Raw genomic sequence first — 27,954 nt, 5'->3', positions numbered from 1 at the left:
AATGGAGCTTTACAGGGTGTGATCAATGACAGGGGGGTGATCAATGACAGGGGGGTGATCAGAGAGTCTATTTGGTGTGATCACCCCCCTGTCATTGATCACCCCCCTGTAAGGCTCCATTCAGATGCCCGTATGTGTTTTGCGGATTCGATCCATGTATCCGTGGATCCATAAAAATCATACGGACATCTGAATGCAGCCTGACAGGGGGGGGTGATCAATGACAGGGGGGTGATCAGGGAGTCTATATGGGGTGATCACCCCCCCTGGAAGGATCCATTTAGACGTCCGTTTGCGTTTTGCGGATCCGATCCATCTATCAGTGGATCCGTAGAAATCATGCGGACGTCTGAATAGAGCTTTACAGGGGTGTGATCAATGACAGGGGGGTAATCAATGACAGGGGGGTGATCAGGGAGTCTATATGGGGTGATCACCACAGTCATTGATCACGCCCCTGTAAAGCTCCATTCAGACGTCCGTATGCGTTTTGCGGATCCGATCCATCTATCAGTGGATCCGTAAAAATCATGCGGACATCTGAATGGAGCTTTACAGGGGTGTGATCAATGACAGGGGGGTGATGAGGGAGTCTATATGGGGTGATCACCACAGTCATTGATCACGCCCCTGTAAGGCTCCATTCAGACGTCCGTATGCGTTTTGCGGATCCGATCCATCTATCAGTGGATCCGTAAAAATCATGCGGACGTCTGAATGGAGCTTTACAGGGGTGTGATCAATGACAGGGGGGTAATCAATGACAGGGGGGTGATGAGGGAGTCTATATGGGGTGATCACCACAGTCATTGATCACGCCCCTGTAAGGCTCCATTCAGACGTCCGTATGCGTTTTGCGGATCCGATCCATCTATCAGTGGATCCGTAAAAATCATGCGGACATCTGAATGGAGCTTTACAGGGGTGTGATCAATGACAGGGGGGGTAATCAATGACAGGGGGGTGATCAGGGAGTCTATATGGGGTGATCACCACAGTCATTGATCACGCCCCTGTAAGGCTCCATTCAGACGTCCGTATGCGTTTTGCGGATCCGATCCATCTATCAGTGGATCCGTAAAAATCATGCGGACGTCTGAATGGAGCTTTACAGGGGTGTGATCAATGACAGGGGGGTAATCAATGACAGGGGGGTGATCAGGGAGTCTATATGGGGTGATCACCACAGTCATTGATCACGCCCCTGTAAAGCTCCATTCAGACGTCCGTATGCATTTTGTGGATCCGATCCATCTATCAGTGGATCCGTAAAAATCATGCGGACATCTGAATGGAGCTTTACAGGGGTGTGATCAATGACAGGGGGGTGATGAGGGAGTCTATATGCAGTGATCACCACTGTCATTGATCACGCCCCTGTAAGGCTCCATTCAGACGTCCGTATGCATTTTGCGGATCCGTTCCATCTATCAGTGGATCCGTAAAAATCATGCGGACGTCTGAATGGAGCTTTACAGGAGTGTGATCAATGACAGGGGGGTAATCAATGACAGGGGGGTGATCAGGGAGTCTATATGGGGTGATCACCACAGTCATTGATCACGCCCCTGTAAGGCTCCATTCAGACGTCCGTATGCGTTTTGCGGATCCGATCCATCTATCAGTGGATCCGTAAAAATCATGCGGACATCTGAATGGAGCTTTACAGGGGTGTGATCAATGACAGGGGGGTGATGAGGGAGTCTATATGCAGTGATCACCACAGTCATTGATCACGCCCCTGTAAGGCTCCATTCAGACGTCCGTATGCATTTTGCGGATCCGATCCATCTATCAGTGGATCCGTAAAAATCATGCGGACGTCTGAATGGAGCTTTACAGGAGTGTGATCAATGACAGGGGGGTAATCAATGACAGGGGGGTGATCAGGGAGTCTATATGGGGTGATCACCACAGTCATTGATCACGCCCCTGTAAGGCTCCATTCAGACGTCCGTATGCGTTTTGTGGATCCGATCCATCTATCAGTGGATCCGTAAAAATCATGCGGACATCTGAATGGAGCTTTACAGGGGGGTGATCAATGACAGGGGGTAATCAATGACAGGGGGGTGATCAGGGATTCTATATGGGGTGATCAGGGGTGATCAAGGGTGATCAAGGGTGATCAAGGGGTTAATAAGTGACAGGGGGGGGGTGTAGTGTAGTGGTGCTTGGTGCAACATATTACTGAGCTACCTGTGTCCTCTGGTGGTCGATCCAAACAAAGGGGACCACCAGAGGACCAGGTAGCAGGTATGTTAGACGCTGTTATCAAAACAGCGTCTAATATACCTGTTAGGGGTTAAAAAAAATCACATCTCCAGCCTGCCAGCGAACGATCGCCGCTGGCAGGCTGGAGATCCACTCTCTTACCTTCCGTTCCTGTGAACGCGCGCGCCTGTGTGCGCGCGTTCACAGGAAATCTCGCGTCCACCCAGAAGAGCAGGGCCGCCGCAAAGACGCAATCCTGCGTACGGCGGTCCTGAGAAGGTTAAACTCCTTCACTGTGTTTGCAGCTACCACTTCTGCAGGAAGGCTATTCCATGCATCCACTACTCTCTCAGTAAAGTAATACTTCCTGATATTACTTTAAACCTTTGCCCCTCTACTTTAAAACTATGTCCTCTTGTAGCAGTTTTTCTTCTTTTAAATATTCTCTCCTCTTTTACCTTGTTGATTCCCTTTATGTATTTAAAAGTTTCTATCATATCCCCTCTGTCTCATCTTTCTTCCTAGCTATACATGTTAAGCTCCTTTAATCTTTCCTGGTAAGTTTTATCCTGCAATCCATGTACTAGTTTAGTAGCTCTTCTCTGAACTCTCTCCAAAGTATCAATATCCTTCTGGAGATATGGTCTCCAGTACTGCGCACAATACTCCAAATGAGGTCTCACTAGTGCTCTGTAGAGCGGCATGAGCACCTCCCTCTTTCTACTGGTAATGCCTCTCCCTATACACCCAAGCATTCTGCTAGCATTTCCTGCTGCTCTATGACATTGTCTGCCTACCTTTAAGTCTTCTGAAATAATGACCCCTAAATCCCTTTCCTCAGATACTGAGGTTAGGACTGTATCACTGATTTTATATTCTGCTCTTGGGTTTTTATGCTCCAGGTGCATTATCTTGCACTTATCAACATAAAAATTTAGTTGCCAGATTTTTGACCATTCCTCTAGTTTTCCTAAATCCTTTTCCATTTGGTGTATCCCTCCAGGAACATCAACCCTGTTACAAATCTTTGTGTCATCAGCAAAAAGACACACCTTACCATCGAGGCCTTCTGCAATTTCGCTGATAAAGATATTAAACAATATAGGTCCCAGAACAGATCCCTGAGGTACCCCACTGGTAACAAGACCATGGTCTGAATATACTCCATTGACTACAACCCTCTGTTGTCTATCCCTCAGCCACTGCCTAATCCATTCAACAATATGGGAGTCCAAACACAAAGACTGCAATTTATTGACAAGCCTTATATGTGGGACAGTATCAAAAGCTTTACTAAAGTCTAGATAAGCGATGTCTACTGCACCTCCGCCATCTAATATTTTAGTCACCTAATCAAAAAAATCTTTAAGATTAGTTTGACATGATCTTCCTGAAGTAAACCCATGCTGTTTTTCATCTTTCAATCCATGGGATTTTAGATGTTCCACAATCCTCTCCTTAAGTATGGTTTCCATTAATTTCCCCACTATTGATGTCAGGCTTACTGGCCTATAGTTGCCCGATTTCTCCCTACTATCTTTCTTGTGAATGGGCACAAAATTAGCTAATTTTCAATCTTCTGGGACGACTCCTGTTACCAGTGATTGGTTAAATAAATCTGTTAATGGTTTTGCTAGTACACCGCTAAGCTTTTTAAATAGCTTTGGGTGTATCCCATCAGGCCCCTGTGACTTATTTGTATTTTAGACAGCTGACTTAGAACCTCTTCCTCTGTAAAGACACATTCATCAAAAGATGCATTAGTCTTCCTTTCTAACTGAGGTCCTTTTCCTTCATTTTCCTTTGTAAAACTGAACAGAAGCTTGGCTTTTAGTAAAGCATAAATTAGAAACAATGTATAGGGTGGTCTGTACCTTTGTTCTTGTCTTAACTTTTCCTGAGATGTGTGGTGCAATATGGCACTTATATGATACTAATATGATACTTTTTTGAGATTCGGCCTGTCAAGGGGTTGATTAGTATGTCAAGATATTGTATACAATTTCTAAGGTTGAGAAACTTAAGTCCTTAAAGCAACCCTCCAGTTCAAGAAAAAAATTAATATTAACTGGGTAATGAACAGAACACTTAACTGGTGCCTTTATCTTTTTTGAATTTGCTAATTTCCGTTACTATTCTGTCTTATAAGATGGCTGCAGCGCTTCTTAGACAATCTGATGCACACTCTGCATCAGTAGACCAATACACTTCCTATTTGTCCAGCTTTTCACTTGGATGCACGTGAGCAGGGCTGGAAAATCCAAGGGCAACATGAATAGCGAAGAGCGCCAAGTACAATATTCTAATTTGCGATATTTTGCGAATATTTTGTAGAACGATATTTTCTTGATAGCGAAAATCGGCAATTTAATATTTGCGTAAAGCGCGCACAATACAGGTGTGGGTCACTTTTGCTACATTTTCCAAGCTGCTAGACGTTTCCTGAGACTGGAGATAATGGTTGACACGGCAGAACATTAAAAATGGCTTTATATGCAGATACAGTGCTCCAATATATTTGCGATTGCGCTAATCGGCACTAATGATGCGAATATTTTGGCGCAATACATGAAACTTCACATTTTAGCAGGTCTGACTACATATTACTGATTAATGCACTATGTATTGTTGTGACATCACAGCACTATGTCTGTGGAAAGTATGGACAGCAGAACCTATCACACTACCTAACACACTGCACTGCAACAGCTACACTATATCAGGATATAACCTACACTGAATATCTCCCACTAACTATCTGTATTCTATATATAAGCTATCTAACTATCTATCTAATATAAGCAGGAAACCAAGAGAGTAAGGCAGGCCAGACAGGTTCTGGTAGTGGGAGACTCAATTATTAGGGGAACAGATAGGGCAATCTGTCACAAAGACTGTGATCGCCGAACAGTGTGCTGTCTTCCTGGCGCTAGAGTTCGACACATTGCGGATCAGGTTAACAGATTAGTGGGAGGGGCTGAAGAAGATCCAGCGGTCATGGTCCATATCGTAACCAATGACAAAGTTAGAGGTAGGTGGAGAGTCCTTAAAAATCGTTTCAGGGTAGTATTTTCCGAAATACTGCCTGTACCACGGGCCACACAAGAAAGGCAGTGGGAGATTAGGGAGATTAACAAGTGGCTCAATAACTGGTGTAGGAAGGAGGGGTTTGGGCTACTGGAGAACTAGGCCGACTTCTCTATTGGCTACAGGCTCTATCGTAGGGACAGGCTGCACCTCAATCGGGAAGGGACAGCTGTGTTGGGGAGAAAGATGGCTAGAAGGTTGGAGGAGTGTTTAAACTAGGGACTGGGGGGGAGGGAAATTACATTATAGGAGGGGAAGATAGTGCAGATAGAGACCGGGGGCAAGGTAGTGGGACTGGGGGAGGAATGGAAGGAGGGACTAGAACAGTTCAGAAGGAAAGGTGCAGGGTAAAAAATATACATAACCCTCTCAAATGTATGTACACTAATGCCAGAAGCCTGACTAATAAAACTGGGGACCTGGAATTAGTGATGTGTGAGGAGAACTATGACATACAGTACTGGGAATAACTGAGACATGGCTGGATGATAGCTATGACTGGGCAGTTAATGTACAAGGTTACAGTCTGTTTAGAAAGGATCGTCAAAACCGGAGAGGAGGAGGGGTTTGCCTTTATGTAAAGTCTTGTCTATAGCCCACACTCCGTGAAGATATAAGTGAGGGACATGAACATGTGGCGTCACTGTGGGTAGAGATACATGGAGCTAAAAACAATAATAAATTACTAATAGAAGTTTACTATAAACCACCTAATATACCAGAGTCCTCAGAAAATCTACTACTAAACGAGATAGACACTACCCAGATATAGACTGGGAAACTGAAACTTGTATATCTCATAAAGGAAACAGGTTATTGGCAATGACCAAAGACAATTTCCTCTCCCAACTGGTTCAGAACCCGACTAGAGGAACAGCCATAGTGGAGTTAGTATTAACCAATAGGCCTGACAGAACAACAGATGTGCAGGTTAGGGGACACCCGGGAAATAGTGACCATAAAGTATTAACCTTCCAATTATCATTCAAAAGAGTGTTTCTACAGGGAGGAACAAAAATACCAAACTTCAAAAAAGCTAAATTTAGCCAACTACGAGAGGCCATAGGCCTAACTAACTGGGACAAAGTCCTCAAAAATACAAATACAGCCACAAAATGGGATATCTTTAAAAGCATTATAAAATCTCATTGTGAGAGGTACATAGCGTATAGGAATAAAAGGTTAAGGAACAAAAAGAAACCAATGTGGATAAATAGAACTGTAAAGAAAGCAATAAATGACAAAAAGAAAGAATATAAATCACTAAAACAGGAGGGTAGCACGGAAGCACTGAAAAACTATAAGGAAAAAAATAGAACATTTAAAAAACAAATAAAAGTGGCCAAACTAGAGACCGAGAGATTAATTGCCAAAGAGAGTAAAATTAACCCTAAAATGTTCTTCAATTATATAAATGTTAAAAAGTATAAATCTGAAGTGCCCTTTAAAGAGTAATGAGGGGGGAGTCGCAGAGAGCGACAAGGAGAAAGCAAAGCTGTTAAATATTTTTTTTCTCCAATGTATTTACTGAGGAAAATAAACTGTCAGATGACATGCAGAATGTAAAAATAAATTCCCCATTAAAAGTGTCTTGTCTGACACAGGAAGAAGTACATCTTAAAAATATTAAAATAGACAAATCGCCAGGACCGGATGGCATACCCCCCCGTATCCTAAGGGAATTAAGTAATGTCATAGCCAGACCCTTATTTCTGATATTTGCGGACTCTATACTGACAGGGAATGTCCCACAGGATTGGTGCATGGCAAATGTGGTGCCAATATTCAAAATGGGTCCAAAAACGGAGCCTGGAAACTATAGGCCGGTAAGTTTAACATCTGTTGTGGGTAAACTGTTTGAAGGTTTTCTAAGAGATGCTATCTTAGAGCATCTCAACGGAAATAAGCAAATAACGCCATATCAGCATGGCTTCATGAGGGATCGGTCATGCCAAACTAATTTAATCAGTTTCTATGAGGAGGTAAGTTCTAGACTTGACAGCGGCGAATCAATGGATGTCGTATATCTGGACTTCTCCAAAGTATTTGACACTGTAACACATAAAAGGTTAGTATATAAAATGAGAATGCTCGGACTGGGAGAAGATGACTGTATGTGGGTAAGTAACTGGCTCAATGATAGAAAACAGAGGGTGGTTATTAACGGTACACACTCAGATTGGGTCACTGTCACTAGTGGGGTACCTCAGGGGTCAGTATTGGGCACTATTCTCTTCAATATATTTATTAATGATCTTGTAGAAGGCTTGCATAGTAAAGTATCAATTTTCACAGATGACACTAAACTGTGTAAAGTAATTAACAATGAAGAGGACAGTATACTACTACAGAGGGATCTGGATAGATTGGAGGCTTGGGCAGATAAGTGGCAGATGAGGTTTAACACTGACAAATGTAAAGTTATGCACATGGGAAGGAATAATGCAAGTCACCCGTACATACTAAATGGTAAAACACTCGGTAACACCGACATGGAAAAGGATGTAGGAATTTTTATAAACAGCAAACTAAGCTGCAAAAAACAGTGTCAGGCAGCTGCTGCCAAGGCCAATAAGATAATGGGTTGCATCAAAAGAGGCATAGATGCCCGTGATAAGAACATAGTCCTACCACTTTACATCGCTAGTCAGACCACACATGGAGTACTGTGTATAGTTCTGGGTTCCTGTAAACAAGGCAGACTTAGCAGAGCTGGAGAGGGTCCAGAGGAGGACAACTAAAGTAATAACTGGAATGGGGCAACTACAGTACCCTGAAAGATTATCAAAATTAGGGTTATTCAGTTTAGAAAAAAGATGACTGAGGGGAGATCTAATTAATATGTATAAATATATCAGGGGTCAGTACAGAGATCTATCCCATCATCTATCTATCCCCAGGACTGTAACTGTGACGAGGGGACATCCTCTGCGTCTGGAGGAAAGAAGGTTTGTACACAAACATAGAAGAGGATTCTTTACGGTAAGAGCAGTGAGACTATGGAACTCTCTGCCTGAGGAGGTGGTGATGGTGAGTACAATAAAGGAATTCAAGAGGGGCTTGGGTGAATTTCTGGAGTGTAATAATATTATAGGCTATAGTTACTAGAGAGGGGTCGTTGATCCAGGGAGTTATTCTGATTGCCTGATTGGAGTCGGGAAGGTATTTTTTATTCCCCTAAAGTGGGGAAAATTGGCTTCTACCTCACAGTTTTTTTTTGGCCTCCCTCTGGATCAACTTGCAGGATGACAGGCCGAACTGGATGGACAAATGTCTTTTTTCGGCCTTATGTACTATGTTACTATGTTACTATGAAAGCACAGAGCACAGCAATGACACTGCTGTCTCTCTGAGAACTTTTAAAAACTGTAGAAAACGGCTGCTGGGGAGGTTCTTATATAGTAAGGGGTAGGCAACTTTCCTATTGGTTGCTAAAGATATTGCAGCCTTCTCATTGGCCCACAAGCAAGAAGTAGGGAGGGGTCATGGGTTCAGATAAAAAAAATCTAGAATATTCGAAAATACGAATATATAGCACTATATTCTAAATACGGTCGTGTGCAGGAGGCCTTAATGTGTTTTTTTTTCTTGAACTGGAAGGTCACAAAATCTAAGCTAGGCCTCTTGCACATGGCCGTATTGCTTTTTCAGTGTTTTGCGGTCCATTTTTTACGGATCCGTTATTCCGTTTTTTGTTTCCGTTGGATTTCCGTTTCTGTTCCGTTTTTCCGTTCCATTTTTCCGTATGGCATATACAGTATACAGTAATTACATAGATAATTTGGACTGGGCATAACATTTTCAATAGATGGTTCCGCAAAAAACGGAACGGAAACGGAAGACACACAGATGCATTTCCGCATGTGTTCTGTTTTTTTTTGCAGACCCATTGACTTGAATGGTTCCGTTTACGGACCGTATACGGAACGCAAAAAACGGCCAGTAAACGGGGGGAAAAAACGGTCGTGTGCAGGAGGCCTAAGGAAGTTCAGCGAGGGCACATTTGCGCATAGAGTGAAAAATACAGACATTCTTCAGTCCATCTATCTTTTGGGCTATAATCTCTTTATAATGACTTTGATGTTACTTGGAGACAATAAAAAAACTATTATTTCTATATCATTAGTTCACTATGTAAGTGCAAAAGTTGTTGCCTCCTTTATCTTCTTCCTCCATCTTCTTCCTCCTCTACTTTATCCTTTCCTTCCTCCTCTGCTTGCTTCTCTTTTTTAACAAAAAGCCCTGAGACTTTCAATTTGTTCATTCGGATCAAGAGTTTGATCTTATTTGAATGCAGATTCAAATGGCATAAGTTCTTTAGACTCTATGAGGAACATTTACTAAAGTGTTTAAGCCACTATTATGGCGTAAAGAATTATAGTTCATGTTATCATTTGAAAAGTGACAAGAAGTGGGGGGAGACTTAGAGAGAGGGGCATATATTTGTACTATTACTTTCACCAGAAACTGACGTAAGTTAAAGCTGAAGTCTACTCCACTCCCTATCTGTTCTGATTGAGAATGCTGGCCAGTTCTATTTCCACACAGGATGCTGCCTAATGCTGCAATATAGCCCTGGTACTGTGCTTGAACACCCATGGCTTAATTTAATCCTCCAGATCTTGCATATGGCTGTGTTTTTTTGTGCCAGTCTTGTGGAGAAAAACCACCATAGGGGAGTTGCTCGCACAGAGCTGGTGGCAATCGACCTTGGCCTTGGTCTGGGACATTTTGAGCCTTAGGCCAAAGTACTAGTGGCATCACCAGTTACATCACTATAGAAGCAGAACTGGCCCTGCCACTTCTTTTAGAGGATTGGACTTACATTGCCCCCACTCTTTATTGCCACTGCGGCCACAACTCTTCTCCTCTGACGTCTCCTCAGCACCACCATCAGTCTCCCAGGTCCTGTCTAACAAAAAATCATCATCGTCTGTATTTGCCCAGAATGCCACTGTTTCTACTACTGTCCCTACCAGTGTCGCTACAAGTGCCATCACCAACACAGGTATGCATGGGGTCCCTCACCTTCTCTTGAACCTCCTGCTCATAGCAGTCCAAATGCTGACTGCCCTCATATAAACTTTTAACAGGTAGATTCTCTTGACTATCTTCTGCAGTGTATGGTGGGGTTTTGTTGCCTCTTATTAGGAAAAAAGAAGGTGCCCCTCTAGGAAGGGGCAGTAAATACAGAGAGGATGCCACTGAAAGGCTTCTCTGGGGCTACAAGGAGGAGGATCAGGAGGAATGCTGTTACTCCTGGCTTCAAGGAATATTGTCAGATAGAGGGGAACTCCATATTATCCTGCTGTGACTGAGAAAAGTGAGCTATTGAGTTAACAGTCTCCTCATCCACCTTGTCCTGAATAATAATGTTGTGCCAGGGATAACTGTGGCCTACCACTACAAATACTGCTTGTATGGCTGCCACTGCTACTATCCACATTCTGGTTATGGTTGGATGAGGCCTGTTTGTTTTGTTTTGAACTCTATGGTTTTCCAGACATTTTATTATGAGGCCTTATGAAACCCGCAATTTTCCTAAATAAAAAATCATAGGTTTGGCATGCAGTCATACAAATAGTGGAACAGTTATAGCTAAATTGAAGGTGTGTTTTCTGTAATTTAAAGACAGAGGTACAATTATATGCCCTTCCCTTTTTACTAGTGTTGAGCGAGCATGCTTGGCCAAACAACAGTTTGGCTCAAGCATCGCTATGCTCGGCACATTGCAGTGTTCACAATTGAACACAATGAAAATCAATGGAAGACCCGAGCATTAAACCAGTCACCCACTGCTCTGAAGAAAAGAGAGTTAGAAATTGACGTAAACACCACCGAAATGGTTTGAAAACAGCATGGGAAGGATGTCTGGATACATCTTGGACTCCCATTACCTATGATGTACAATAGACAACCACACAAAGGCTATATGCCAAAAGCCAGGTATATGCAAGCCAACAATCTATCCATGAAACATATACAGTCAGCATACCTTACAATGGCAGCCTTCTGCACTATGAGACATTCAAAACCAGCTTCCCCCCCCCCCCCCCCTCAGATGGGGATACTATACGATCAATAAACTACCGATCATACTTTTCCCACCTCTCATCATCTGGGAGCAATTATTTTTCTTCTTTTTCAACATACCGTATTTTTCACCCTATAAGACGCACCTGTCCATAAGACACACCTAGGTTTTTGAGGAGAAAAATAAGAAAAAAAATATTTTTAACCAAAAAGTGTGCTTTTGGTGGGTTTTGAACTAATGGTGGTCTGTGGATGACACTATTATGGGGGATCTGTGAAAGACACACTGTTATGGGGGATCTGGGGAGGACACTGTTATTTGGGATCTGTAGATGACACACTGTTATGGGGGATCTGTGGATGACACACTGTTATGGAGGGGTTCTCTGGATGGCACTCTTATGGGCGATCTCTGGATGGCAATGTTATGGGGGATTTCTGAATGGTACTGTTATGGGGACATCTGTGGATGACACTGCCATGGGGACATCTGTGGATGACACTGCTATAGGGGGAGCTATGGGGGGATGACACTGCTATGGGGGGATCTGTGGATGACACATATATAGAATCTTATGCTATGTGCCATCCACAGATCCATAACAGTGTCTCTGCAGTGTGAATGACCCCCAGTACAGGGGCTAGGGGCCAGCATCTGGATTAGGAATGACAGTAGGGACCGGTGCAGTCCCTGTATTCTAATGCACCAGCCCCGCTCACTGTTGTATAATCTTATCTAACCTGCATTGTTAAGATATAATAATCATGTGTAATCCAGCTGTATTACTTACAACTAAGTTCCGTAGCAGAGAGGAGGGAGGAGGCAGGCTGGGAGGACGGGCGGGCGACGCGTCACTCACTATGTCACGCGCCCGTGCCGCCTGCTTCATTCATAAAGTGGGCGGCGCAGGCGAATGACGTAGTGAGAGACACGCCGCCCGCCCTCCCGGCCTGCCTCCTCCCTCCTCTCTGCACATTATTATATCTTAACAATGCCTACAAGTTAGATAAGATTATACAACAGTGAGCGGGGCCGGTGCAATAGAATACAGGGACTGCACCGGTCCCCGCTGTCATTCCTAATCCAGATGCCGGCCCCCAGCCCATCCTCCCTCAGTTAATACACTCGCCGACCGCGCTGTGCGGCATCGCGGCGGCCGTGTATCATTGTAAATTGTAGCATTAGCCCCATAAGACGCACTGCTATTTCCCCCCCACTTTTGGGGGGGGGGAGTGCTTCTTATAGGGCAAACAATACGGTACTTACAAAGAATACAAAAAATACAAATCAAGAATATAAAAAATACAAATCAAGAGTAACAATCTACTACATTAATCCACTTCCTCACTTTCCATATCCCTTCTGCATCAACCTCCCCTTTCCTTTTTTATCCCACAGATAACACACATATAACTTCCCTAATACCATTCGTACACTATCTCTAATTGTTAATTCTTTCATTTTAAACACATATATATTTCTTACATCCCACAATATTTCTTTTATACAAGCCAACAACAACCACAACACTCTCTCCTTCACCCCATCACTCATACCTAAACCAAACATAAATAATTTGAAGGACAACAAACTGATCCCAGTTCATTCTTCATATAATGGTCCTACTCTTCTAATCTACTCCCTCGCAAACTTACAATTCCAGAATAGATGTACAATACTCTCACTTCCACCACAACCCTCCCTAGGACATACATCACTTATTACTAACCCACGATTCCTCTGAAACTCTTTTACTGGTAACACCCCATGTAAACTCTGCCAAACCACTTCACTCTGTCTATTCGTTAACCCATCCAGCCCAACTTTCTTTCATACCTTCTCTATATCAACACCCCTTACCATATTTATTCCACACTCCATCTCTTTACACTCTCATCCTGTATACCAAACTTTTATTACGCAACATTCTCACATCTACTCCACATAATTCATACTTGACCAAAAACATATACACCCACATATACCATACTGGCACCCCAAACGAAATTGGACATCTCAAATCCCTCACACACCACTTCAACCGTATCAAGTAGGTTCCAAATAAATATCTATACATACATGAGTATTTTGTCTCTATCTTAACTATCTTTAGTAAAAACAAAATAATATTAACTCCAAAATACACTTCCAAATTTGGAAACTCCAAACCCCCTTTACTTATCCTTTTTAACTAATACTTCCCTCTTGGCTCTCTCCATCTTCGATCCCCATAGGAACACAAACAAAATTCTATTCAGATTTCTCAACATCATATAACCTGGTGAAAAGACGATTGCGGTATACACAAAAATAGGCAAGATAACACTTTTAATCACCATTATTTTACCAAAAAAGGACAAATCCCTCATCCGCCAAAAATTTTACTTATTTTTAACCTTCACCTTCACCTCTTCCCAACTATCCTTTCCTTCTAATTTCTCAGCAAATTTCACACCTTAAACCTTAATCGGACCTTCCACCACACTAACTCCCACATCCCTCCCAATCACTCCTCCAAAAGCTTTACATTCACTCTTATTCCAATTCACACAAAAAGCAGATGCTCCACAAAATATAGACACTGACAATTTCACCTGTCCTACTGAACACTCGGAATCACATAACACACACAAATCATCCATATAACCACTCACCTTCCATTCACTCCCACCACCTCCTGGTATTTGCACCTCACGAATCCCCTTATCTTTCCCTAACAAACACACAACAATGGTTCAATCGCACATATGAACACAATAGGTGATAATGGGCACCCTTGCCTCACCCCTGAAAACACATTTACTCTTCTACCTATACAACCATTCAACAACACTCGACAAAAAAACCATCATACATACTTCTCACTTTCTACACAAACTCAGCTGGAAATCCCATTCTTAACAACACTCTATACACAAACTTATGAGCCAACCTATTATATGCTTTTTCAAAATCCAAACTTAACAAAAACACCTTCTTCTTCCTCTCCATACAGTCCCACAAGCAATCTCTCAGCATACACATATTTTCATGAATCCTCCTTCCTGGTATCGCACAACACTGTCCTTCCCCTATCACTCTATCAATCACTTCTTTCATTCTATTTGCAAACATCTTCGCGTAAATCTTATAATCGCAATTAAGCAACGTTATTGGTCGCCAATTCTTTAAATCCTTACAGTCACCTTTTTTCTGAATCAAGGTAATCACCTCCGACCGCATACTATCAGCCATTTTTCCATTCATCCACATAAACTTATACAATGCTACCACATCAGTTCCTACCATATTCCACATCTTTCTATAGAATTCAACTGGAAGATCATCCTCCCCTGGCTTCTTATTTGCTGCTATACAACTAACCACCCTCTATATTTCATTACTTGTTATATCCCTCAAAATCCCCACTCTTTCTTCTTCATTCAAGCTCTTATCTATCACACTTAACACATCCCCCCCCCCCATTTCTCAGCATACAATTCTTCATAGAATTTTGCAACTTCTTCCTTAATTTCTTCTCCATTCACCTCATTACCACACTGTGATTATAACATAGATTTATGCACTGCCTCTTTCCAAACCCCTTTTTAAAAAAAAAAAAGTGTGCATTTTTCATTCTTCTCCAAATTTTCTAATTTTGCCCTATAAATTATACTTTTTCCTTTTTCGATCAAAAATTCTTTAATCTCACGTTTCACTCCCACAATATCCTCACTTACATCAACACCCCCTCTCTTAATTTATACAAATACTTTAACCAGCATTCAATCTTACATATTGCTCTCTTTTTGCCATCGCTATTTTATAACCTAAATTCTTAAAAAAAGACCTTGTTTTCATTTTCACCCAATCCCACCACTTAGACATATCACTAAACTCACTTTCTCCTACACCAACTTTCATACAATCTTCTATAATCCATTTAAACATCCTCATTTTCCAACAAACTCCCATTTAATTTCCACAACCCACGTCCATACATCTACAGTATATCCAACTCACATATCACACATTCATGATCTGAAAAAACAACTTCTTTCTGTTTATAACTTAAAGGACACACATTTTGTGATACAAAACAATAGTCTAACCTGCTATGAAATCTGCCACTATCCGCATGATAGGTCTTTAATTTAGGTTCAACTTTACATAAATTTAGCATATCAAATAATTTAAAATCCGAAAGTAAGTCTGTCAACCCTTTCCCAGACTCATCAATATGACTCTTATCTAAATCACAATTAAAATCTCCGGCAAGAATTACTGGCATTCTCCCAGGGATAAATAATCTCACCTTCTCAAACAAAAGTTTTCGTTCATTCTTATTTCTAGGTGCATAAATATTAATCACACAAAATTTCACATTTTTATATTCAAAAATTCCTAATATACACCTCCCTTCTTCTATTACCATGTAACTTACTAAAGATACATCTCTCCCTTTAACTAAGAAGCCAACACCATCATTTTTATTTAACACACTCCCAGACCACACCGACTTTCCATACATTCTCTCTTCTTCTCTTACTACTTCACACAGACCACATTCCTGCAAACAAAAAATTGCAGCATCTTCTTGTGCTAGAAATTCGAGAACCGCCGCTCTTCTAATCTTACTTTTAAATACTCTTACATTCTGTAAGCAGATCTTGAAACTTATATATTTTTTTTCTTTTTTTTTAAAGGAAAAAAAAAACTAAAAACAAAACATTTTTAATGTATCCATATTTTCCAGGTACCTTATGCTCAAAGTCATACAGTTTCGCCACCTCCACCAGAATCCAAGCTCTCCTCTTGCTGGCTTTCATAGGGGTTGCTGATTTCTGGTCCACTCGTTTAACCCCTTCTCTTTTTGACACTCTTACTCTTCAGTACGACTGAAGAACTCTCTTCTTCTTCTTCTGTGTTGGACTTCCCACCACCCTCCCTTTCACTCTTTCCAGACCACCCTCCTCCAGACGCCTCTCCAGACATAAATTTTTCAATATTTATTGGGTCAGACGCACTTGGAAGATAATCTATAATTTCCTCCAAGCTTCTTACAGGAAGTGCTTTAGGGAGGGTTGCACAATCAAGTCTTGTAGCAGGGCGCAACACAGTCCCTTCTCTTCTTTCCCTCCTCACACCCTCACTCGCCACAGCAGCATAGGTTAGCCTTCTCCTTTCCCTCTCCTCTTGAACTATCTGCTGCTGCCTCATGTTGTTGTCTCTTTGGGGACTTGGACAATTCCTATACATGTGATCTGCTTTCCCACATATATCACATGCTTTAGGAGTTAGGCACTCCCCAGCACTATGTCCCTCCTGCTTGCAGTTCCTACAACATACACCTTTCTGACAACTCTCCTGAGTGTGTCCAAAAGAATAGCATTTTCTGTAATATGACGGCTGCCCAGGGTACATTAAGTAACCTCTATTACCCGCCACTGAAAAATTAGCTGGCGGGTGACTAAAACCTCCCACATGCTGTGGGTCTTTTTTCAATTTAACTTTGAAATGGTATTTACATTTAAAGACGCCAAGATGATTCTTCTGAGGCACAGGTTTCCCCACATATTCACAATATTTCAGCAAAAAGTCCATAATCAAATTGATGTCACCGCCAGTTCTGTGAGAAGCTCTGGCAGACGTCCTTCTCTACCTCTTGCATGACTTTCTTTGTTTTGGTTTCACTTTGTCATCTCCTTTCCTTCTCCCAGGTGTCACCTATTTAGACTAATCATCTCCCTTTATAGTCCCTCCCATATTGCCTCACTTTGCGGTTTATACTACTTCCTGGATGAAGTGTTCACTGCTGGAGGCTGCTGCTGTTTGCTCAGATAAGTCTTTTAATGTATTGTGTTTCCTTGCTGGCTTGATTCTAGGTGACCCTGACTCCGTCCGTATTAAGTGCAGGGAGCCGGTGGTCGTGTCCCCTCACTATTATAGGGTTTTCAGGTGTCACACAGTCATAGGTACGTGGCATGCAATCGTCTACAATTGAGACCCTTGCATGGGCATAGCAGTCAGGGAGAGCTCGTAGGGTTTTATAGGGCTCAGCTATATGCTCCTTAGTTTGGGATCAAGCCAGTCAGACGTTTATTCATAAGTTCCAGCTATCTGCAACATCATCCGTGACATTATACAAACCGAATTCCAAAAAAGTTGGGACACTAAACAAATTGTGAATAAAAACTGAATGCAATGATGTGGAGATGGCAAATGTCAATATTTTATTTGTAATAGAACGTAGATGACAGATCAAACGTTTAATCCGAGTAAATGTATAATTTTAAAGGAATACGTTGATTCCAATTTTCACGGTGTCAACAAATCCCCAAAAAGTTGGGACAAGTAGCAATAAGAGGCTGGAAAAAGTACATTTGAGCATAACGAAGAGCTGGAAGACCAGTTAACACTAATTAGGTCAATTGGCAACATGATTGGGTATAAAAAGAGCTTCTCAGAGTGGCAGTGTCCCTCAGAAGCCAAGATGGGTAAAGGATCACCAATTTCCACAATGTTGCGCAGAAAGATAGTGGAGCAATATCAGAAAGGTGTTACCCAGCGAAAGATTGCAAAGACTTTGCATCCATCATCATCAACTGTGCATAACATCATCCGAAGATTCAGAGAATCTGGAACAATCTCTTTGCGTAAGGGTCAAGGCTGTAAAACCATACTGGATGCCCGTGATCTCCGGGCCCTTAAATGACACTGCACCACAAACAGGAATGCTACTGTAAAGGAAATCACAGAATGGGCTCAGGAATACTTCCAGAAACCATTGTCAGTGAACACAATTCACCGTGCCATCCGCCGTTGCCAGCTGAAACTCTACAGTGCAAAGAAGAAGCCATTTCTAAGCAAGATCCACAAGCTCAGGCGTTTTCACTGGGCCAGGGATCATTTAAAATGGAGTGTGGCAAAATGGAAGACTGTTCTGTGGTCAGATGAGTCACGATTCAAAGTTCTTTTTGGAAATCTGGGACGCCATGTCATCCGGACCAAAGAGGACAAGGACAACCCAAGTTGTTATCAACGCTCAGTTCAGAAGCCTGCATCTCTGATGGTATGGGGTTGCATGAGTGCGTGTGGCATGGGCAGCTTGCATGTCTGGAAAGGCACCATCAATGCAGAAAAATATATTCATAGAACAACATATGCTCCCATCCAGACGTCATCTCTTTCAGGGAAGACCCTGCATTTTTCAACAAGATAATGCCAGACCACATTCTGCATCAATCACAACATCATGGCTGCGTAGGAGAAGGATCCGGGTACTGAAATGGCCAGTCTGCAGTCCAGATCTTTAACCTATAGAGAACATTTGGCCCATCATAAAGAGGAAGGTGCAACAAAGAAGGCCCAAGACGACTGAACAGTTAGAGGCCTGTATTAAACAAGAATGGGAGAGCATTCCTATTTCTAAACTTGAGAAACTGGTCTCCTCGGTCCCCAGACGTCTGTTAAGTGTTGTAAGAAGAATCGGAGATGCCACACAGTGGTGAAAATGGCCTTGTCCCAACTTTTTGGGGATTTGTTGACACCATGAAATTCTGATTCAACATATTTTTCCCTTAAAATGGTACATTTTCTCAGTTTAAACTTTTGTTCCGTGATTTAAGTTCTATTCTGAATAAAATATTAGAAGTTGGCACCTCCACATCATTGCATTCAGTTTTTATTCACGATTTGTATAGTGTCCCAACTTTTTTGGAATCCGGTTTGTAAACCGCCGTAACAGTCTTAAGCATGGATCCGGTTTCAGCCTTGATTGACCGCATGCAAGGTCTTTCGCTGGAGGTAGCAGATCTCCGTAAAACTGTCTCAGTTTCAGGTGACCGGTTCTGCTGGCGTTCATGGAGTTTGTTCCGAGCCTAAGATCTCGCTTTTTGCCATGGTCTTTCGGAAAGATTGAAAGATGCATTTGCTTTTCATGAGAGACCAGCCTCGTTAGAATCTGCCATGTCTCTAGCTGTTCGTATTGACAGGCGTCTTAGAGAGAGAGAGGAGACTACTCCTTAATCTCATATTCAGCCCAAGGACAGTGGGGCTGTCTCATTCAGTTCTCAGGTTTCTTAGTCTCTCTCAATCCCCTCTGAGGAGGAGGCCATGCAGCTGGGTTTGCTTGCCTCTGATAGTAGAGGATTCAGCTCTCAGAGGAGGGTTTGTTTCTGTTGTGGGGGTATAAATCATTTGGCTAATGTTTGCCCCTCTAGGAGATTCATGGAGTTTTCTGAGGGTAATAAAAAAAAAAAAAAAAAAAAAAACCTCTAAAAACTTTCCATTTGCTACTATTGGCAAGGTTAATGTGGAAATTGAAGGTTTGCCGTTTGCTTGTAGTTCCCGTTTTCTCCTACCTGCCAGGGTGGCGCTAGACAGCAAGAACATTGTTTGTGAGATTTTTGTAGATAGTGGAGCAGCTGTCAATCTCATTGATAATCAATTTGCAATAACACATGGTTTCCAGGTATGCACTTTGGACAAGGATATACCTATTTTTGCTATCGATTCCGCTCCACTTTCTCAAAGATCGTTAAAGGGCATAGTTCACAATATCCGTTTGACTGTGGGTGACGCTCATGTTGAGGATATGTCATGTTTCGTCCTAAGCGGATTACCTACTCCTCTAGTGTTGGGGCTACCCTGGCTCACTAAACATAATCCCACCATTGATTGGCAAGCAAGGCAAATAAATGGTTGGAGTGAGTTTTGCAGAGAGAATTGCCTCACGGCGTCTCTTTCAGAGGTTTCTACCAAGACTGTACCATCTTTTCTCTCTGTATTTTCAGATGTGTTTTCCGAGAGTGGTGTCCAGGAATTGCCCCCTCACCGGGAGTACGACTGCCCTATTAATCTCATCCCAGGCGCCAAGCTGCCAAAATCACATTTATACAATCTCCCCCAACCTGAAAGAGTTGCTATGCGTACTTATATCTCTGAGAGCCTGAGAAAGGGACACATCCGACCCTCGAAGTCACCTGTTGCCGCTGTTTTTTTTTTTAAAGAAAAAAGATGGTTCTTTAAGACCTTGTCTGGATTTCAGAGAGCTGATCCGTATCACGATTCGTGACCCATATCCGGTTCCTCTGATCCCAGACCTGTTTAACCAGATTGTTGGGGCTAAAGTTTTTTCTAAGTTGGATTTAAGAGGGGCATACAACCTAGTCAGGGTCAGGGAAGGGGACGAATGGAAGACGGCCGTCAATACCCCTGAGGGTCATTTCGAGAATTTGGTTATGCCCTTTGGTTTGATGAATGCTCCGGCCGTCTTCCAACATTTTGTGAACAGCATTTTTTATCATTTAATGGGGAAATTTGTTCTGGTGTATTTAGATTTTTTCTCCTGATTTCAAGACTCATCGGGACCACCTACGTCAGGTCTTGCTGATTCTGCGGGAGAATAAATTGTACGCTAAACTGGAAAAATGTGTGTTTGCGGTTCCGGAGATTCAAATTCTTGGTTTTCTTCTCTCCGCTTCTGGTTTTCGCATGGACTCTGAGAAGGTCCGCGCTGTGCTTGATTGGGAGCTTCTGAGAATCAGAAGGCGCTGATGCGGTTTTTGGGTTTTGCCAATTATTACAGAAAGTTCATTTTGAATTATTCCTCCGTTGTTAAGCCACTCACTGATATGACAAAAAAGGGGGTTGATTTTTCCTCGTGGTTGGTAGATGCGTTTAAAGCCTTTCTAGTATCAAAGAGTTTTGCTTCCGCTCCCATTTTGGAACAACCTGATGTCTCTCTACCTTTTATTGTTATGGTGGACGCTTCTCAGGTGGGTGTGGGTGCGGTCTTATCTCAGAGTCCCTCTCCTGCCAAATGGCGACCGTGTGCCTTTTTCTCTCAAGGAAACTCTCCTCTGCAGAAAGAAATTACGATGTGGGAGATAGGGAGTTGTTGGCCATCAAATTAGCTTTTGAGGAATGGCGCCATTGGTTAGAGGGAGCCAGAGACCCTATTACCGTGTTTACCGACCATAAGAATCTGGCCTACTTGGAATCGGCCAAGCGTCTGAACCCGAGACAGGCCAGATGGTCTTTGTTCTTTTCTAGGTTTAATTTTGTCACGTTCCGCCCTGGGGTTAAAAATGTGAAGGCGGGTGCCCTGTCACGTTGTTTTCCAGGAGGGGGGAACTTTGAAGACCCGGGTCCGATTTTGGCTGAAGGGGTGGTCGTCTCTGCTCTTTATCCTTATTTGGAGGCAGAGGTTCAGGCAGCCCAGGCAGAGGCTCCTGATCTTTGTCCTCATGGGAGGTTGTTTGTGCCTCTCGCTTTATGACACAAGGTTTTTAAGGAGCACCACGATACTGTCCTTGCTGGCCACCCGGGGAGTAGAGCCACAGTGGATCTCATTGCTCGGAGATTCTGGTGGCCAGCTCTTCGTAAGACGGTTGAGGGTTTTGTGGCAGCCTGCGAGACCTGCGCTCGTGCCAAGGTCCCTCATTCACGGCCATCGGGTTCTCTCCTCCCGTTACCCATTCCTTCCTGTCCTTGGACGCATCTGTCCATGGACTTCATTACGGATCTGCCTCGTTCCTCGGGGAAGACTGTGATTCTTGTGGTAGTGGACCCTTTTAGCAAAATGGCGCTTTTCATTCACTTTCCTGGGTTACCCAATGCAAAGACGTTGGCACAAGCGTTTGTTGATCATTGTTAAATTGCATGGCAATCCTTCAGACATCGTTTCTGATAGGGGCACGCAATTTGTTTCCAGATTCTGGATGGCCTTCTGTTCTTGCTTGGGGATTCGGTTGTCGTTCTCTTCTGCTTTTCACCCGCAGTCGAATGGTAAGACCGAACGCGTCAATCAGAATCTGGAGACATATCTGCGCTGTTTTGTGGCGGAGAATCAGGAGGATTTGTATTCTTTTTTCTCTCTTGCTGAGTTTGCTTTAAATAACCGTCGCCAGGAGTCCTCTGATAAGTCACCATTTTTTGGTGCATATGGGTTTCATCCGCAGTTTGGGACATTCTCTGGAGAGGGGTCTTCTGGTTTACCTAATGAGGAGAGATTTTCCTCGTCTTTGTCATTTATTTGGCAAAAGATTCAGGTTAATCTGAAGAGGATGAGTGAGAGATATAAGCCTGTGGCGGATAAGAGACGTGTGCCTGGTCCGGACCTAAATGTGGGTGATCTGGTGTGGTTGTCTACAAAGAATATCAAACTGAAGGTTCCCTCCTGGAAGTTGGGTCCTAAGTTTATTGGGCCTTACAAGATCTTGTCCGTCATCAATCCCGTTGCCTTCCATCTTGATCTTCCTCAGACTTGGAAGATCCATAATGTTTTTCACAGGTCCCTATTAAAACCTTATGTCTGTACCCTCCTCTTTGCCTCCTCCTCCTATTTTTGTTGATGGTAATCTTGAATTTCAGGTCTCTAGGATTGTGGATTCTCACATTATCTACGGTTCTCTCTAGTACCTCGTTCATTGGGAGGGTTATGGTCCTGAGGAGAGGATGTGGGTCCCAGTGGCGGACATTAAGGCCACTCGTCTCATCAGGGCTTTCCATAGGTCTCATCCTGAGAAGGTGGACTCTGTGTGTCCGGAGTCCACCCGTAGAGGGTCACCGCCAGTTCTGTGAGAAGGTCTGGCAGATGTCCTTCTCTACCTCTTGCATGACTTTCTTTGTTTTGGTTTCACTTTGTCATCTTCTTTCCTTCTCCCAGGTGTCACCTATTTAGACTAATCGTCTCCCTTTATAATCCCTCCCATACTGCCTCACTTTGCGGTTTATACTACTTCCTGGATGAAGTGTTCACTGCTGGAGGCTGCTGCTGCTGTTTGCTCAGATAAGTCTTTTAATGTATTGTGTTTCCTTGCTGGCTTGATTCTAGGTGAACCTGACTCCGTCCGTATTAATTGCAGGGAGCCGGTGGTCGTGTCCCCTCACTATTATAGGGTTTTCAGGTGTCACACAGTCATAGGTACGTGGGCATGCAATCGTCTAACATTGAGAACCTTGCATGGGTATAGCAGTCAGGGAGAGCTCTTAGGGTTTTATAGGGCTCACCTATATGCTCCTTAGTTTGGGATCAAGCCAGTCGGACGTTTATTCATAAGTTCCAGCTATCTGCAACATCATCCGTGACAATTGCCTTAAGTAAAAGGATTATAAACATGTACTACAATTGAAATTTCATAAAGACCAAACAACGGAGTTATCTTCACTCCCATTAACTCAGGATCTTCTGAAATGTTTCTGAAACATTCATATGCCTCCAAACAAAGGTTCTCATTAAGAAAAGTTACATTGTACACACCTGTTTTAGGGAAGTTTTGGACACTATAAATTAGATGTAAATTCCAAAGTATTCTTTCTTGTATCCTTTGAGTCCACTTCCAAACGAATAGTATGCAGGATTCAAGCCATCTTTAGGAACTGTCAGCCAAAGCCATAGAGAAAAAAAAGTCTCCTGTAAGAAAGGAAACCAAATCAGCTCAAACCTTGCACGCTCCGTCCACGTCCAGGCATGCCTTGATCGTAATCAGCAGACCGAGATGGAGGGACCCAAGACTCATCTGACTGAGAGCCAATAAGCCACAAAATTGCTTCATAACTGTTGGATGGCTTGGGTGGACTTGCGCACCTAGATCATTATCATTAGGGTGACAAAAGGTTTTCTGATTGTCCTAGCATAATATTCAATAACCTTTCTATACAGTTTTGTCATGTAAACTCATTTGCATAATCGTGGTCATATGGCAAATTATCTGAATCTGCTAGTATTTCAGCTGAAACAATATTTGCATGGAAATTTCGCAATTAGAATATTCGCGATCAACACTACTCATGAACAGCACCATTTATTGGATTCATAGTCTTATGAAAAGACTATGAATCCAATAGATGGCGCTGTTCATGACTCATGAACGGCACCATCTATTGGTTTCATAGTCTTATGACAAGACTATGAATCCAATAGATGGCGCTGTTCATGACTCATGAACAGCGCCATCTATTGGTTTCATAGTCTTTTTTTTTCAGCTGAAAAACAAGGCAGATTCTGCTCATTTGCATGTCTTTCCCATATGCCCATGTTTATGCAAATGAGTTTACATGACAAAACTGTATAGAAAGGTTAGTGAATATTATGTTAGGACAATCAGAAAACTTTTTTTTAACCCTAATGATAATGTTCTAGGTGCTCAGGTCCACCCAAGCCATCCAACATATATGAAGCAACTTTGAGGCTTACTGGCTCTCATTCAGATAAGAGTTGGTTTTGAATATCTCATAGTGCACAAGGCTGCCATTGTAAGGTATGCTGACTGTATCTGTCTCATGGATAGATTGTTGGCTTGCTCATACGAGGCTTTTTGGCATATAGCCTTTGTGGGTTGTCTATTGTATGTCATAGTTAATAGGAGTCCAAGATGCATCCAGATGTCCTCCCCATGCTATTTTCAAACCATTTTGGTGGTGTTTTCATAAATTTCTAACCTTTTTCTGTAAACCAGACACCCTCTCCTCTTCAGAGCAGGGGGTGCCTGGTTTAGTGCTTGGGTTCTCCCATTGACTTCCATTGTGCTCGAGTGCTCCGTAAAGCACCCGAGCGCTTTGGTGCTCGATCAACACTACTTTTTACAAACACACTCACTGCTATTGACAAATTACTTTGGGAATATTGCAGTATTGGCACCGGTAAGATTTCTGCCTACTGTGTTACTGCTGATTAAAAATGCAGGTTGCTAAATACTTTTATTCACTATCTCTGTGTGCATAATTTGCATTGAAAAACGCAGTAAAAAAAGATTAAAAAAAAAACTTTCTTCACTATTAAAATACATGTGTCAAATTTGTAAATTTCCCCCTTCTACCAATATAACAATACAGGAAAGGAGGTAATATTTCTATATATGGTGTAATTTGAATTTAATTTCACTGGTATGAAAATGGCTTTATTGTCAAAAAATGCTTTTGTTACAATGCCAAAATGAGAAAAAAGCCTGAGTTGTTTTTTTTTTAAAGTCTGTTCAAAAACATTATTTTTTGCAGTGGTTGGTTTTTGTTTTGTAATTGCTAGAATAAGGATCTACAGCAGCAGCTATGTGCCTGGTCCCTCAGCCTCTCAATTCTCAATTATTTATTTCTATTCTTTCCCTACAATGTTCCTGTTGCAGTAGAGGCTTGCTTGGGCCTATGTATACTGAGTAAAATAGTTTTCTGTCAGAGGCTGCATAGATCCATCTACAGTGCCTTGCAAAAGTATTCATCCCTCTTGACTTTTTTGTGTTTTGGTACCTCACAACCTGGAATTAACATGGATTGTTTGAGGATTTGCATCATTTAATTTACAGAACATGCCCACAACTTTGAAGATTTTTTTTTTTTAAGCAAACAACAAATAGGACAAAATAACAGGACAAGAAAATGTGCATAACTATTCACCCCCCTAAAGTCAATACTTCGTAGAGCCAACTTTTGCGGCAATCACAGCTCCAAGTCGCTTTGGATAAGTCTCTATGAGCTTGCCACATCTGACCACTGGGATTTTTGCCCATTCCTCCTTGCAAAACTGCTCAAGCTCCTTCAAGTTGGATGGTTTGCGCTTGTGAACAGCAATCTTTAAGTCTGACCACGGATTTTCTATTGGATTGAGATCTGAGCTTTGACTAGGCCATTCCAACACATTTACATGTTTTTCCTTAACCCCTTCAACCCCGGGCCTGTTTTTACCTTCCTGCCCAGGCCATTTTTTGAAAATCTGACATGTGTCACTTTATGTGGTAATAGCTTTGGAACACTTACTTATCCAAGCCATTCTGAGATTGTTTTCTCGTGACACATTGTACTTCATGATAGTCATAAACTTGAGTCTATATATTTCACCATTATTTGTGGAAAAATCCCAAATTTACCAACAATTTAGAAAAATTCCCAAATTTTCAAATTTCAATTTCTCTACTTTTCTAATAGATAGTGATACCTCATATAATAGTTATTACTTTACATTTTCCATATGTTTACTTCATGTTTGGATCATTTTGAAAATGACATTTAATTTTTTGTGTACATTAGAAGGCTTAGAAGTTTGGAAGCAAATCTTGCAATTTTTCGGAAAATTTCCAAAACCCACTTTTAAGGACCAGTTCATGTCTGAAGTCACTTTGTGAGGCTTACATAATAGAAACCACCCAAAAATTACCCCATTTTAAAAACTACACCCCTCAAGGTATTCAAAACTGATTTTACAAACTTTGTTAACCCTTTAGGTGTTCCACAAGAATTAATGGAAAATGGAGATGACATTTCTGAATTTCACTTTTTTGGCAGAATTTACATTTTAATCCATTTTTTCCAGTAGCAAAGCAAGGGTTAACAGCCAAATAAAACTCAATATTTATTACCCTGATACTGCTGTTTACAGAAACACCCCACATGTGATAGTAATCTGCTGTACGGGCACACGGCATGGCGCAGTAGGAAAGAAACGCCATATGGTTTTTGGAAGGCAGATTTAGCTGAACTGCTTATTAGGCTACTTTCACACTAGCGTTGTTTTAATCCGGCGTTCAATTCCGACACCGGAACTGCCCGCCGGATCCGGAAAAACGTGTGAAAACGGATTACATTTGAATCCTGATCAGGATTTTGATCACAATGAAAAAATGCATTGGAAAAAACGGATCCGCCATTTATGGACTTTAACTTTTTTTTCACATTTTTCGGGTTTAACATGGAAAAGCCGGATCCGTTTTGACTGAACACACAGCGCCAGATCCGGCGTTAATGCAAGTCAATGGGAAAAAGGCCTGATCAGGCGTTCAGTCAAAGTGTTCAGGCTTTTTGGCCGGAGGTAAAAATACTGCATGCTACGTTTTTCTGAAAAGTCTAATCAGTCAAAAAGACTGAACTGAAGACATCCTGATGCATCCTGAAGGACTGACTCTCCGTTCAGAATGCATGGGGATAAAACTGATCAGTTCTTTTCCGGATTTGAGCCCATAGGACGGAACTCAGCGCCGGAAAAGAAAAACGCTAGTGTGAAAGTACCCTTAGATGCCATGTCCATTTGAAGCCCCAGTGATGCACTCCTACAGTAGAAACTCAAAAAAGTGACCACATTTTGGAAACTATAGGATAAGGTGCCAGTTTTATTGGGGTACATATGATTTTAAATTTCTCTATAAGACGTTTTTTGTGAGGCAAGGTAACAAAACAAATGTATGTTTTGGCACTGTTTTTTTTTTAACATTCATCTGACAGGTTAGGTCATGCGCTATTTTTATAGAGCAGGTTGTTACAGACACAATGATATCAAATATGTCTACTTTCTATGATGTTTGTTTTAGTTTTACATAATAAAGCATTTTTGAAAGCAAAAAGTAGGTTTTTGTATCTCCATTTTCTGAACGCCCTATTTTTTTTATTTTTCTTGCCTATCGTTTTGTGCAGGGGCTCGTTTTTTGCAGGAAGAGTTTACGTTTTTATTGGTACCATTTTTGGGTACATATGATTTTTTGATCATTCATTATAACACTTTATGGGGCAAGGTGACCAAAAAATTAGTTGTTTCGGTACAGTTTTTATAAATTTATTTTTACAGTGTTTACCTGAGGGATTAGGTCATGTGACTTTTTATAGAGCAGATCGTTACAGACTTGGCAATACCTAATATGTCTACTTTTTCTTAT

The sequence above is a fragment of the Bufo bufo genome, chromosome 3 (genome assembly GCF_905171765.1).
Source record: "Bufo bufo chromosome 3, aBufBuf1.1, whole genome shotgun sequence".
NCBI lineage: Eukaryota > Metazoa > Chordata > Amphibia > Anura > Bufonidae > Bufo > Bufo bufo.
The sequence above is the reverse complement of the archived record's forward strand: the minus strand, read 5'-3'. Positions refer to the sequence as shown.